General features: G+C 46.6%; 1 protein-coding gene across 9 annotated transcripts in view; it reads left to right on the top strand.

The window, feature by feature from the left end:
• Window positions 1–15,804, top strand: part of LOC308609617 (steryl-sulfatase-like) — a 169,530-nt gene that overhangs the window by 6,854 nt on the left and 146,872 nt on the right. The window contains exon 1 of one of the 9 annotated variants that reach the window (XM_081223350.1): window positions 12,175–12,413. The exons of 7 other annotated variants lie outside the window; for them this stretch is intronic. The gene's annotated coding sequence lies outside the window, so the exon portion shown is untranslated. Of the gene's footprint in view, window positions 1–12,174; window positions 12,414–12,514; window positions 13,859–15,804 lie in introns of those variants that run through there. One more of the 9 variants, XM_081223348.1, reaches the window with a different exon arrangement.

Genomic DNA, 15,804 nt, shown 5'->3' with positions numbered 1-15,804 from the left:
CGAGGGATCCCTTCCCCTCCCCGAGCCGCCCCTCAGGGCGCCAGTCCCCTCCCACCTTCACTTCTCTTCCCCGCTCCCTTCTCCTCACCCCCAACGTCCTATGCGGTCGCTGGGGGTTCCTGCTGTCCCCTTAGGTGTCCGTGGTCCCCTACCGGTACCTGGTAGGTGCCCTAGTTGCGCGGAGACGCGAATTCTGTGTCCTCCTAGTCCAGTCCGCCATCGTGACTCCGCCCCCCAAAAGGAATATTAAAAAAAAAAACGTCCAACGCCAGGGTGAAGGATTGGAAACAGCAGGGATAATGCAGGAGATCTCCATGTTAGGAAAAGTTGGCTCCTTAGAAGGAGCTTAGGGAGTTGCCTGGGTTTTGAAGCTTCCTAAAGATTTGCTGCAAAAATAAGCAAGGACGTAGATACAGGTGATGAAGGCATCAGACGTCCTGGTACAGAGATCCTTGGAGAGCGTCCCCCTTGCCCTGGTGCCGTGGCTGCAACACAGGGCATGTCTGGGTGGACAATCCAGTTTGTTCACTTCCAGGAACCAAGGTGCTGGCAGTGGGTTCCCCCTTCACAGCAGCTAAGCTGACAAAATCTCATGGCAGTTGTGGAAGAGATGCATTGGGGAACTTCTCCCACAAGGCGTGAAAACATGGCTCAGATAATATTTTTTGTGGTATTATTTTCCACACTTCAGAAACACCTCTTGTACACAATGGAAGATGCCTTTCGCTTCAAAACAACAACAACAACAAGAAAACTGAGTAATGCTTCATTGTCACAAGGTAGATTGAAAAAAAATGAAAATGTGTTCTATTAAAGTCGTTTCTACACAGGTCACTAGGTCCTGTTTAGCTTTTCATAATTCTCCTGACAGTCAGAGACGGATACACACAGAACTTCTATGAAGAGGGAGGATGACTTTCTTTCCATGAATTACATTTTATTTTTGCAAAATTGTCTTTTCCCTGTGGCACGATAGCTTACTTTTCCTGACAACTTTAAAGTGCAACACAGACAATCCAGGAAACTGTAATACGATGGTGTCGAAAGCTCATGTCTGATGGCACAGATAAAAAGACAATCCTTTCCCACACAATGTATAAACTTACACATGCCATTTATTGTAAAAGAAAACACATATATACATATACGTATATATGCCACTCTCTGTACAGTCCAAACTTATTTCAGCTTCCTTATTTTGCTGTCTTGGTTCTTCCGTCTATGTGTTTGCTTTGTGTGCTGTATTTGGAAAGCTGCTTAGAGCCCAAGTTATCTTTGGAAGCAGTCCCAGGCCTGCAGTTTGCTCTCAACAGCCCTGATTTCCTTCCCTAGCTCCGTCTACCCTGGTCCTAGGATGTGTGAAATTCACGGCTGATGCCTGTCCTGCAGGTTACACTTGGAAAGCCCCACAGCACCTGAGCTGAGTCTCAAAGGGCTGTGTTGATTCAGGACCCGAGGAACATTTGGGGCTGCTGGTGGCAGGACCAGTGGGGCTTTGCGGTGAGCTTGGAGATGCCAGGACGCCTTCTCCAGTTGCAAGGGTTCCATGCTCAACTTTCCTTGACCTGGAGCACTCACATGGGAGCAGCTTGAAATTTTAAGGTACAGGGGTTGGAGGAAAGACATCAAAGTACTGGTGTCTTGAGTGAAACTTTGACACTCTTTATATATCCATACAATGGCATATCTGTTATATATATATTATATATATATATATATATATATATATAATATATATATTTTAGATATATATATATATTTACTTGTATTCCTTATGTATGGATGGATATAAATATACATAAAGTATATCCATCCCTACATAAGGTATATGCATATATAAAGTGTAAATATACATAAACATATATATTCTTTTTATTTAATAAGATCAAACTCTAAACAGCACACAATAATAAAAACTCAAGCCCTCATGACCTCTTAGGTAAGTGCTAAGGGTAGTTGTCTGTCAGTTTCAGAGACTTGTCAATTCCTTGTTGTTGGTGAGAGACACTTAACTGAGAAATTGTGGTAGTCAGCATGGGCTGCTCTAACAAGGTATGGACCGGGCTGCTTCAACAACAGACGTTTAGTTCTCACTGTTCTGGAAGCTGGAAGTCGGAGATCAGGGTACCGGCAGACTTCAGTTCCTGAGGAAAGACTGCTTCTGGGTTCTTGGATGACTGCCTTCTCTCTGTGTCCTCAGATGGGATAGGAAGGTGGGGGTGGATGTCTGGTGCCTATTCTTATAAGTAGGTTATTCTTACTGTGGGGGCTCCACCGCCAGGACCTCATCTGAACCTAATTACTTCCCTGTGAGTTATAAGAAATACATATTTGGTCTTTGTTCCATTTCAGGCAGCTCCTAAAACCTTTGGAATTTCCTAAGTGAGGAAAGAGTTCAAGATGTCTTTTGTTATGTGAATGAGGTGACTTTTGCAAAGCCCCTAATTGTGAGGACGTGTTGCCAGGGGAACCAGTTGTCTGATGAGAGGGTTGGAAGGTTCAGTTTCTGATTAGAGGGTTGGAAGGTTCAGATTCACCCCCAACTCCGAGGAGGGGAGAGGGGCTGGAGGTTGAATCGATCATACATGGCCAATGATATAATCAATATGCCCAGGTAATGAAGCCTCCATAAAAACCCCGGGTTTGGAGCGTCTGGCTGGGTGAACCCGTGGAGGTGCTGGGAGGGTTATGCCCTAAAGAGGGCGTGGAAGCTCCGTCCCCCTTCCCCATACCTGCCCTGTGCATCTCTCCCAACTGGCTGTTCCAGAGTCATGTCCTTTTATGAGAAAGCAGTAAACAGTAAAGTAAGCTGTTTCCCTGAGTTCTGAGAGCCACTGCAGCAAGTTAATCAAACCTGAGGAGCGGGTTGTAGGAACCTCTGATCTAAAACTGGTTGGTCACATGCACAGGTGACAACCTGGACTTTTGGTGGATGTCTTAAGGCATGTAGGCAGGGGGAGGTGTTCAGTGGAGGGGGGCGACTTTGTGGGACGGAGCCCTTACCCTGCGGGATCTGAAGCTATCTCCGGGTAGATAGGTCAGAGTTGAGCTGAACTGTAGGACACCCCACTGGTGCTGGAGAATTGCTTCCTGGGGTCGGAAAACTCTGGAATTGGAATTGATATCAGAAGTAAACTCCCATGGCCCTAATGTATAGCACAGGGAACTATATTCAATATCCTCTGGTAAACCATAATGGAAAAGAATATGAAAAAGAATGTATAGATATATAACTGAGTCACTTTGCTGTACAGCAGAAATTAACACAGTGTTGTAAGTCAACTATAATTCAATCAAAAATAAATTTGAAAGAAAAAAAAAGAGATAAACTCCCAAAGATCTCACCTCCACATACCGTCTCACTGGGGGTTAGGGCTTGAATTTTATGAATTTTAGGGGGACACAAACATTCAGTCCATCATAGAATATTATCTTTTATTTTGTTCTTTAAAAAACTGATAACCCAGGTCTTTTACTTACTTCTATCCTACATCGAGTGACCAGGCTGTCCTGGCGTGCCTACAACTTTACCACTTAAGCGCTGAAAGCCCTGCATCACAGGAACCTTTCCGCCACAGGCTCATGGGGACCCTTTGCGGGCCTTCCTCAGCTGCCACCCGTGGTGAGATGCAGTTAGAATATGATCGAGCCCAGGGCCTCAATAAGGTAGAGAAAGGGTGACAGGCGTGAGCCCGCCTCTCCTGGCATTTAAAGCAAGGCGAGTTTGTGGTTGGGTGACTGAAGCAGACATTCCTGTTAACAGCCATGTGGACGTGCCTGTGAGGACCAGAAATGCAGGCCATCCTGCAGACCTCTGGCCTCAGGGTCCACGTAGGCTGACGTTCTCTCCCAGACGTGGCACCACAGGTGGCCTGTAGGGCAAAACAGCAGGGTCGCCAAGGAGAGTTTGCAGGTGACCACACAGCCTTAGCACAGAGGAAGGGAGGCAAAGAGGTAAGTGTTGAACTGAGGTTTTAGAACCTACAGAAGCCACTCGCCCACGTACCTTTAGTTCAGGGTTTTCCCCCTTGGCATTATATATATTTGGGGCAGGAAAGTCGTTATGGGCTGAATTGTGTCCTCCAAAATTCAGTGCTGAACCCCGAGCCAGACACCAGGACCTCAGAATGGGACTGTATTTGGAGATCTTTAAAGAGGGGATGAAGGTACAATGAGGTCATTAAGGTGGGCCCTGATAGGATTGGTGTCCTTATAAGAAGAGGAGATCAGGACACAGACACACACAGAGGGACGACCACGTGAGGACACAGGGAGGAGATGGCCATCTACAGGCCCAGTAGAGAGGCCTCAGGAGGAAGCAGTTCTGCAGACACCTAGATCTTGGACTTCCAGCCTCCAGGACAGGGAGGGAATAAATGTCTGTTGCTTAAGCCATCCAGCCTGTGGTACTTTGTTACGGAGGCCCTAGCAAAATAATGCAGTAATTTTTATTGGTCGGGGGGGGGGAGGAGGGGTGTTTCTGTGCATTGTAGTATATTTAGCAGCCTCCCTTGCCTCTACCCACAAGATGCCAGTAGCAAGCACCTCCTGTCTGTCTGTCTTATCTATCTATCCATTCTTCTGTCTATGCATCCATCTATCCATCCATCCATCTCTCCATTCCTCTATCTATCTATCTATCTGTCCATCTATCTTTATTTCTATCTGTCTGTACATACACTCATGCACACATATATCTGGACTCATGTGTATGGAATCCCAGTAGCCTAATGAATCAGGAAAGCGGGGTCATAGCTCAGAGGTTCTGCCCTGTATATGCAGTCACCTTCCCCATGTCCCTTGACTCCAAGAATTCATGACCCAATTCAAGAGCTCTCTGTCCTGGATTCAAGAAGGGTTTAAAAAAAAAAACAAAAAAACATACTCCCTGTACAGCTAAAACATTTCACCGATCCATTTTGACAGCATCTTCCTGACCACAGCATGCTCATTGCTACTTAGAAAATGTGTCCTTTCTCACTTTTAGGACACAGTTAAGTGTCCTGCCAATGAACACTTTCCTTATAGACACCAGATAAGTAAGCCGACAGTCACTTGCCACGGTCTCTCAGCTCCTCGAGGAGCTAGGGTCTGCCTGTCTGGTGGCCAGTCCGCTGTAGCCGCCATCCATAACCTGCCTCTGCCCCATCCTTGTTTTCACGTCTGTGAGGTGCGCGTCCCATCCAGCGGAGATTGGTGGTAGGTTGGGCTTGGGCCTGGTGCTCTCTGCGGCCGTCTGTGGACAGGTACCTGCAGTCTGTGTTCTGCTCCAGCCACGGGGGGCTCACGAGCCTTGCCCGCACCCTCCAGCCCGAGGAGATAGGCTTCTGCATCACATTCAGGGTCAGGATGGACCCAAGGGGGCACCTTGCCTGATGATGCTGGGAAACCAAAAGCTCTGGCTTCCATATGTAGCTGGCAGGGGAGTGGGGACCAGGGGATGTGGTCCCCTCCTCCCACCTGTTTCCTCCAAGCCCTGGGAACTCCAGAAGGGAGGCCTGACGTGGATGGCTGCATTTGCCTCTTGTGGCGTTTTCCTCCAGGATGCTGTTAGTATTTTGCAGGAAGGTCATTAGTCTTAACTTCCTTTGCGTTCAGAGTACCACCTGGAGGACCTGCCTTCAAGACAGGAGCCCTGTTTAGTGCTCACAGTGGTAGACGGCAAAAGTGGTCCACACACCCACGGCATCGGCACCGTCTGGAACCTTGCCAAAGATGCGGACCCCCAGGTGCCACCCGGGCCTCCTAAATCAGTGTCTGCATCTCACCCAGGTCCCCAAGAGGTCTAGGCCACTGACCCTCTCCTCCTGGGGCATGAAGGACTCTTTGTGGTGGTGTGCAGGCATGTGAGGACCTCGACGTGTGAGGATTTTATGTAGAAAACAGGAAATCAGTTAAGCCTTACTAGCATTTATTGTGTGTGTGGATCCTGGCCAGTGATCTCCATGGGGAATGGTCGTGTGTCCCTGTGGGTCCTCCAGCTGTCTAGCGAGGAGAGTGTGGAAAGACATCCATGCCCCAGATCGATTTATTTGATTTCAGCATAATGCAATGTGCATATTAGCGTGAAGCATATTTACAGCTTTTTAAACATTTTTATTGAAGCGTAGTTGACTTAGAATATTATATAGATACAGCTTTTATTAGTTAACTTTTAAACCAACCCTCAGGAAATGGACAGAGGTCTTAAAGTCCTACAAAAGGAGTAAAATGCAGGTTCAGTTTCTTAAGAAGAAAAGGGAACTTCTGGCATGAGCTTCGTAGCATTCACTGATGAGGGAAAACATGTTTGCTAACACACACGGTGTTCGCACCTCAATCAATAGCACTGGGCAAAATCACGTGTATGGACTGAGGCTGAATGGTCAACCTTGGGGGCAGTGAGGCGCATGTTTGACCCGCACGCTGTTTCAGAATTCCCTCTGGCCCTCAGACCCTATGACCACGGACGCCTGAGGGAGGGGCCTGAGGGTCCCCCCACCTCCCCCTCGGGAGCGCTGCTCACTACTAGGACTCACAAGGCCTACTGAGTTCTCTTGCCCTCCCTCTTTCCTTCCTCCTGTTGCAGGAAGGGGACCCTTCCAGGGCCTGAGAGTGAGCTCTTGTCTAACGTTCAGAAATGAATCGTCCGAGGAGACACACGTGCTGACAAAGCAAGAGACTTTATTGGGACGGGGCGCCCGGCTGGAGAGCAGGAGGGTGAGGGGACCCAGGAGAACTGTTCTGCCACGTGGCTCGCGGTCTCGGGGTTTATGGTGATGGGGTTAGTTTCCGGGTTGTCTCTGGCCAATCGTCTTCCTTGTGCCCACATTTGGTCTCCTTCAGGGTGCTGCCTGGTGGCACGCGCATGATATTCTTTTTCCCTTATAGTTTATCCAGAATATTGACTATAGTTCCTTGTGCTATACAGTGGGACCTTGTTGTCTATCCATCCTATACATAATAGTCAGCATTTCTGAGCTTTAGAAGGTGGCACTGGCTTGCTGGAGAATAGCTGAGCCCATCCTGAGCTGCAGAGCTGCAGAGCTGAACCTGTACATCCAGAATGCACGCACTTGATCCCGTGCAGAGACAATAGAAGATGATGACAGATAGTAATAGGCCAGCTGCACAGTGGATCCTGAGGTTCCAGGCCCGGTCCAGGTAAAGAGATGACCCTCCCAGGAACGCCATATTGCTCTGGTCCCAGTTGCCTGATTGCATTGAGATGCAAATTCCTCTAGTTAATGCCCTAAGGACCGAGCCTTGGTCTTTACAATCCATTTTGGAGAATGAGTCACTGCTTGCTAGTCTTTGACTGACTGCATCATGCCCTAGTCCTAGGGTGGAATTTTCCACCAACCCTCTCTCCACTGGGCTCTCCTCTGCAGACTCCAAAGTGAGGAGATGTGCCCAGTTTTATCTTGAGGGTTCCTTTGGTGGTCACCATGGTGAGAAGGATGTCAAACATCACCTAGGTTCCACCTTGAACAGTTTCATTACTACGCCTCTGCGAGGCATAATAAAACAAAGCCCCTGCTTCTCCTGACCTCAGAGCACAAGTGGGTTACATAGTTCTATCAAGTGCAATCTTTTCACTTCCATTCTCTAAAGTTAGCCCAAAAGGAGCCTTTATTTATGTTCTAGCCACTGTGTCCTGGTCCATTATCTTGTGAATAACCTGGCCTGGAACGCAGCAGAAGAGAGAGCCAGTGCTCCAGGCTGGTTGTGTACTTTTCCGAGGTTGCACGGCTAGCTTGGAACCTGACTCCAAGTCCTCTTGCTACTTGCTAAGATAAATCCTTCTGGGGGATTTTTTCTTTTTTACATCTTTATTGGAGTATAATTGCTTTACAATGGTGTGTTAGTTTCTGCTGTATAACAAAGTGAATCAACTATATGTGTACATATATCCCCATATCTCCTCCCTCTTGCGTCTCCCTCCCACCCTCCCTATCCCACCCCTCTAGGTGGGCACAAAGCACCAGGCTGATCCCCCTGTGCTATTTGGCTGCTTCCCACTAGCTATCTACCTTACGTTTGGTAGTGTATATATGTCCATGCCACTCTCTCACTTCGTCCCTTCCCCTTCCCCATGTCCTCAAGTCCATTCTCTATGTCTGCATCTTAATTCCTGTCCTTCCCCTAGGTTGTTCAGAACCTTTTTTTTTTTTTAGATTCCATATATATGTGTTAGCATACGGTATTTATTTTTCTCTTTCTGACTTACTTCACTCTGTATGACAGACTCTAGGTCTATCCACCTCACTACAAATAACTCAATTTCGTTCCTTTTTATGGCTGAGTAATATTCCATTGTATACATGTGCCACATCGTCTTTATCCATTCATCTGTTGATGGGCACTTAGGTTGCTTCCGTGTCCTGGCTATTGTAAATAGAGCTGCAGTGAACATTGTGGTACATGATTCTTTTTGAATTATGGTTTTTCTCAGGGTATCTGCCCAGTAGTGGGATTGCTGGGTCGTATGGTAGTTCTATTTTTAGTTTTTTAAGGAACCTCTATACTGTTCTCCATAGTGGCTGTATCAATTTACATTCCCACCAACAGAGCAAGAGGGTTCCCTTTTCTCCACACCCTCTTCTGCATTTATTGTTTGTAGATTTTTTGATGATGGCCATTCTGACTGGTGTGAGATGATATCTCATTGTAGTTTTGATTTGCATTTCTCTAATGATTAGTGATGTTGAACATTCTTTCCTGTATTTGTTGGCCACCTGTATATCTTCTTCGGAGAAATGTCTATTTAGGTCTTCTGCCCATTTTTGGATTGGGTTGTTTTTTTTGTTTTTTTTTTTTCCTTTTTTGCAGTACACGGGCCTCTCACTGTTGTGGCCTCTCCCGTTGTGGAGCACAGGCTCCAGATGCGCAGGCTCAGCAGCCATGGCTCACGGGCCCAGCCGCTCCGCGGCATGTGGGAACCTCCCCGACCGGGGCACAAACCCATGTCCCCTGCATCGGCAGGCAGACTCCCAACCACAGTGCCACCAGGGAAGCCCGGGTTGTTTGTTTTTTTGATATTGAGCTGCATGAGCTCTTTATATATTTTGGAGATTAATCCTTTGTCAGTTGCTTCATTTGCAAATATTTTCTCCCATTCTGAGGGTTGTCTTTTCATCTTTTTTATGGTTTCCTTTGCTGTGCAAAAGCTTTTACATTTCATTAGGTCCCATTTGTTTACTTTTGTTTTTATTTCCGTTACTCTAGGAGGTGGGTCAAAACGGATCTTGCTGTGATTTATGTCATACAGTGTTCTGCCTTGTTTTCCTCTAAGAGTTGTATAGTGTCTGGCCTTCCATTTAGGTCTTTAATCCATTTTGAGTTTATTTTTGTGTATGGTGTTAGGGAGTGTTCTAATTTCATTCTTTTACATGTAGCTGTCCAGTTTTCCCAGCACCACTTACTGAAGAGGCTGTCTTTTCTCCATTGTATATTGTTGCCTCCTTTATCAAAAATAAGGTGACCGTATGTGCATGGGTTTATCTCTGGGCTTTCTACCCTGTTCCATTGATCTATATTTCTGTTTCTGTGCCAGTACCATACTCTCTTGATTACTGTAGCTTTGTAGTATAGTCTGAAGTTAGGGAATCTGATTCCTCCAGCTCCGTTTCTCTTTCTCAAGATTGCTTTGGCTATTCGGGGTCTTTTGTGTTTCTATACAAATTGTGAAATTTTTTGTTCTAGTTCTGGGAAAAATGTCAGTGGTAGTTTTGATAGCGGTTGCATTGAATCTGTAGATTGCTTTGGGTAGTATAGTCATTTTCACAGTGTTGATTCTTCCAATCCAAGAACGTGGTATATCTCTCCATCTGTTTGTATCATGTTTATTTTCTTTCATCAGTGTCTTATAGTTTTCTGCATGCAGGTATTTTGCCTCCTTAGGTAGGTTTATTCCTAGGTATTTTATTCTTTCTGTTGCAGTGGTAAATGGGAGTGTTTCCTTCTGTTTCAGATTTTTCATCATTATTGTATACGAATGCAAGAGAGTTCCATGCATTAATTTTGTATCCTGCTACTTTACCAGATTCATTGATTAGCTCTTGTAGTTTTCTGGTAGCATCTTTAGGATTCTCTATGTATAGTATGTCATCTGCAAACAGTGGCAGTTTTACTTCTTTTCTGATTTGGATTCCTTTTACTTCTTTTTCTTCTCTGATTGCTGTGGCTAAAACTTCCAAAACCATGTTGAATAATAGTGATGAGAGTGGGCTACCTTGTCTTGTTCCTGATCTTAGTGGAAATGGTTTCAGTTTTTCACCATTGAGAATGATATTGGCTATGGGTTTGTCATATATGGCCTTTATTACGTTGTTAGTTCCCTCTATGCCTACTTTATGGAAAGTTTTTATCATAAATGGGTGTTGAATTTTGTCAAAAGCTTTTTCTGCATCTATTGAGATGATCATATGGTTTTTATTCTTCAATTTGTTAATATGGTGTATCACATTGATTGTTTTGCGTATATTGAAGAATCCTTGCATCTCTGGGATAAATCCCACTTGATCATGGTGTATTATCCTTTTAATGTGCTGTTGGATTCTGTTTGCTAGTATTTTGTTGGGGATTTTTGCAACTATGTTCATCAGTGATATTGGCCTGTAGTTTTCTTTTTCTGTGACATCTTTGTCTGGTTTTGGTTTCAGGGTGATGGTGGCCTTGCAGAATGGGTTTGGGAGTGTTCCTTCCTCTGCTATATTTTGGAAGAGTCTGAGAAGGATAGGTGTTAGCTCTTCTCTAAATGTTTGACAGAATTCGCCTGTGAAGCCATCTGGTCCTGGGCTTTTGTTTGCTGGAAGATTTTTTTTTTTTTTTTTTTTTGCGGTACGCGGGCCTCTCACTGTTGTGGCCTCTCCCGTTGCGGAGCACAGACTCTGGACGCGCAGGCTCAGTGGCCATGGCTCACGGGCCCAGCCGCTCCGCGGCATGTGGGATCTTCCTGGACCGGGGCACGAACCTGTGTCCCCTGCATCGGCAGGCGGACTCTCAACCACTGCGCCACCAGGGAAGCCCTGTTGGAAGATTTTTAATCACAGTTTCAATTTCGGTGCTTGTGATTGGTCTGTTTATATTTTCTGTTTCTTTCTGGTTCAGTTTTGGAAGGTTGTGCATTTCTAAGAATTTGTCCATTTCTTCCAGGTTGTCCATTTTATTTGCATAGAGTTTCTTGTAGTAATCTCTCATGATCTTTTGTATTTCTGCAGTGACAGTGGTTACTTCTCCTTTTTCATTTCTAATTCGATTGATTTGAGTCTTCTCCCTTTTATTCTTGATGAGTCTGGCTAATGGTTTATCAATGTTGTTTATTTTCTCATAGAACCAGCTTTTAGTTTTATTGATCTTTGCTACTGTTTCCTTCATTTCTTTTTTATTTATTTCTGATCTGATCTTTATGATTTCTTTCCTTCTGCTAACTTTGGGGGGGTTTTTGTTGTTGTTCTTCTTTCTCTAATTGCTTTAGGTGTAAGGTTAGGTTCTTTAGTTGAGCTATTTCCCAGGGGAGTATTTATGGTAGCAGGGTAACGTGTCAGCATGAGGTCCTGGAGGAATCTTCAAAGTAGGCAGCATGGAACCCTGTGGGCTCTGTGATCCAGCAGCAAGGGCATAAAAGAAGAAGTGGAGGGCGCTTGGGAAGAGGTTTCTTTGGCATTAGCTCTGTGCCCCTCCTTGTGGAGGGGTGGGCTTCTTGCTTCACCCAAGCCCTGTGAGGCTTCAGTGAGACCCCTTAGAGAGGGTGAGACCTCATTCTGCATCTCTGGTGCCCCAAGGGCCTGACTCCTGCCTGAATTTCCAGGGAGGGGGCTGTGCTGGTAGAGGCTGGGCTTCCCAAGGCTCTCAGAGATGCACGGCCAGCTGACCTCGGTGGCCCATGGGGACCAGCAGGGAGGGAGTCTTGCCGCTGTTTGGACTTCTGCTCCTGGGGGGGTGCGGGGGACTCCAGCTGAGAAGGAGTCGCAGCCACACCCTCCCCCTACCCCCCACTCCCCCAGTCTCAGGACTTGTCCATGGGGAGGAATCCATCTGGGACAGGTCCCATGAACTCGTAGGAATGCACTTCAGAGGGAAGGTCAGCCCTTCCAGTGGCCTGAAGCCATCTCTGGACAGTACCAGCTGCAGGGGAGTGATAAGCCCCTTTGACCTTATCTTTCCCTCTACATTCCTTGCTGGGAGGGACAGGAGAGCAGCCAGGGGTGCAGTGAGTGATCCGTGAACACACCAGAAGCTCTTTCCTCATTCTCTCCCTTCCCAGACCACCAGAACCACGCCTTCCCTCGTGACTTACCCTGGAATTAAGCCTGCAGCTTTAGAGTTGCACTAGGCGTTGAGTTTTGGGCTTTGAAGCATTCAGTGACCAGAAGCATCCCGGGACGTGCTGGAATTTTGGCCCCTGATACTGTGAACCGTCTCTCCAACGAGTAAGTTCTATGGAGACATCCCACCCCCCCTCTAAGACCATATGTCACCTTGTTGTTGTTTTTTGTGTGGTATGCGGGCCTCTCACTGTTGTGGCCTCTCCCGCTGCAGAGCACAGGCTCCGGACGCGCAGGCCCAGCGGCCACGGCTCACGGGCCCAGCCGCTCAGCGGAATGTGGGATCTTCCCGGACCGGGGCACGAACCCGTGTCCCCTGCATCGGCAGGCGGACTCTCAACCACTGCGCCAACAGGAAAGCCCTAGATGTCACCTTTTGATGATGTCAGAGTCATGCTTATTCAGCTTAAAATAGTTTTTCAGGTTTCACCATACTATCACCCTGGGTTTCCATGAAGAACGGGAAATACGTCAGCAGCCGCTACATTATGTATTAATTATGTGAGTGCCTGCCAAGAGCCAGAGGCACACAAAATAATTAAAACCAAGTAAGGTTTTATTTATAGACATGGAAAACAAAGGTGGAGATTTAGTCTTTCCTTTTTTTTTTTTTTTTTTTACCTAAACAAAACGAAATAATGATGGATGGGAGGAGACAGGCCAGAAGAGAAATGCTGACAGTTATCTTTCCCGGGGTACACGTGTCCCCCAGACGTGGGGGCTGAGGCATCCGGGCGCACTTCCTCTGTGCTGCTTTCCGCCCACCAGGCTCAGGGCTGCCCGGCCGACTTCCTCATCCTGGGTGTTGGCCGGCAATGCCTTCCTCGGGGCTGTGTGTGCCGCGTGCCAGGGGGAGCGAGACACGTGATAGTCAGGGATGCAGGGCTGCTGTGCTGTGGGCCGTGCACAGGGCGTCCGGCACGCAGCCCCGGCTGCGCATGGCCTCACCCGCACCCCGGTGCCTCCCAGTGGGGGAGCAGTTGTCCCCACGTGTGACGCCCACCTCCCCACTGCTTTCCAGCACCCTCAGCTTCCCCACCCACACGTGTGTACCTGCCACACCTGCCTGCTGTGCACACTGGCGTGGACACTCCCGTGCACACACGAGATGCTCTGAGTACATGTCCACTTTTTTCCCCCCTCCCACTTCAAGGTGCCAGCAGGAAAAGAAAGATCACGGTGCAGTATTCAGAAATGATAGATGTGTCCGTTTGATTACTGCCAAGGTGTGACTGATCATTTCAGGAAGCCCAGCTCCCCTCTGATTCATAGATGAGGCACTAGGGGCCTGAGGGAGGACTACGTGAAGAAACTCAGGCGTTAAGTAACTTTTTTATGAGAGCTTCACCAGTTATCCGGTGATGACTTTACAGCCAGTGATGTAAGTCCATATAACTTCCCCGGGCTGTCCAATGACTGTTCAAAGCCCTTGAGCTCTTGGCTGGGATGCTGTTCAGTGCAGTCAGTGGAAAAGCTGTGTGAGGTCCCTGCGATCAAGGCACCTTCTCTGTGTGCCAGAGAATAGCTCTGTCTGAAAGCCTCATGAGTTGGTGAGTTGGATTCTTTTTTTTTTCTTTTTTTTGCTTCTGGGAATAGTTACTTTGTCTACAGGTCCCTGTTTTGTTCTTTTTCTGGAATAGTTAAATAATACATGGGGTAAGAGTTAGTTACATAAGTTGAAGGGCTAAGTGTTAGCTATGGGCAGGTGGAGGTTTGAATTACCTGGCGTGGGACTAATGAAAGTATGTGTTTTATCTGGAGTGTTACCTTTAAAAAAAAAATCTGCAAAGCCACCTGCAACAGTTTATCTGATATGTATTCATTTGTTTGTTTGCTCTGGAACAAGGGAGTCTTCTGGGAGAGGAAAGCAATTGCCTCATAGTCTTTATTTGTTTCTTTCTGGATGAAATTCATACTTGGAAAACACCTGCGGGTAAAAACAAGAAACCTAAGAGGAAGTGAGTAAAGAGGTGCACTTTGTGCTGTAGCTTGACTCAAAAGAGAAATTGGGTCCATTAACCCTAGCTCTCAAAGTATTAGAACCACTGCTTCTGAGTTGGATACAAGGAATATGAATAAGAAGTATTTGCCATCAAATGTATTCCATGAAAGACAAATGTCATTCTCAGCTTAGTACTTGCTGCTTTTCCGAAACATAATTTTGAGGAGTTAATAGCAGTTCCAATTTTTTTAAACCTTTTTTCCATGTCACATCTTTCTTTTCTTTCCTTTTTTTTCATACTTAGGAATTTGGTATTTATTTTTTGGCTGCGTTGGGTCTTTGTTGCTGCGTGCAGGCTTTCTCTAGTTGCGGTGAGCGGGGGCTACTTTTCCTTGCAGTGCGCAGGCTTCTCATTGCGGTGGCTTCTCTTGTTGCGGAGCACCGGCTCTAGGCACGCGGGCTTAAGTAGTTGTGGCACGTGGGCTCAGTAGTTGTGGCTCGTGGGCTCAGTAGTTGTGGCTCACGGGCTCTAGAGCACAGGCTCAGTGGTTGTGGAGCACGGGCTTAGTTGCTTCACGGCCTGTGGGATCTTCCCGGACCAGGGCTTGAACCCGTGTTCCCTGCATTGGCAGGCAGATTCTTAACCACTGTGCCACCAAGGAAGTCCCACACATCTTTATTTTCTGTTCTAAATATACAAGTTCAAAGTCTGGCATGAGCCACTTGAATCTATGTCCTGAAAAATGACAACCAGATTTCCTACCTACTTGAGAGGCAGGTACACCGACCACTGAGTGTGTCCTCAGGACCATGGCTTCCACCACTCCTTGTGGCTACACTGGCTGTGTTTTCCGACATGCTGTTTATCATTCCAGTGTTTGTCTACGTAGACAGGGTTTGGCTTCTGTATAAAGGAGCCGGGTTAAACAGGGAATGAGTCTGTGGTTCAGAAATCAACCTGTCCATTCTGCAAATGTACGTCAATTACAGAAAACTCAGCATCTGGGACAGTGTGTCCTTTGCAATGCATGCCATACATAATCTACCTGTTATGAACCAGCCAAATATATTATTTTTTCCCCCAGAGATAGATGCTAAGAAATGCATGTAACCCCCCGTTCAGCCTCAGCCTCCACGTTTCCCTTGTGAATGAATGATTGGAAAGAATTAAGATGTCTAGTTCTTGCTTACTTTACTTCTTATCCAGGTATCAACAGATTTCCTGTCTACATCAGTTTTGTCTTCTGTGCTCACCCTTGCAGATGGAATTAGAGGGCTGATAGAAACAATTGCCATCCAAGATGATGTTACTAAAAATGGTGAAACTATTTTGTTGAAAGATTACTCCACGACGTGGTTATTTGCCGTAGGGCACTCTGTGTGTTCAGTAAACCCATGGCAATACCTGACAGATTATTCGTATGAATTGGTGTCTCCAGGGTCATTCATATTTCCCAACTGAGATATTGCCCCATATTCATTTATAATGAGATTTTAATATAACAACTGATGCCATCAGGATTCAGAACTGTAAAAGCTTTCACGGCGTGGGAA

Source organism: Mesoplodon bidens, assembly GCF_964165515.1.
Source record: "Mesoplodon bidens genome assembly, chromosome: Y".
Classification (NCBI taxonomy): Eukaryota; Metazoa; Chordata; class Mammalia; order Artiodactyla; family Ziphiidae; genus Mesoplodon; species Mesoplodon bidens.
Note: the sequence above shows the minus strand (reverse complement) of the source record. Positions and strands in the feature narration are given on the sequence as shown.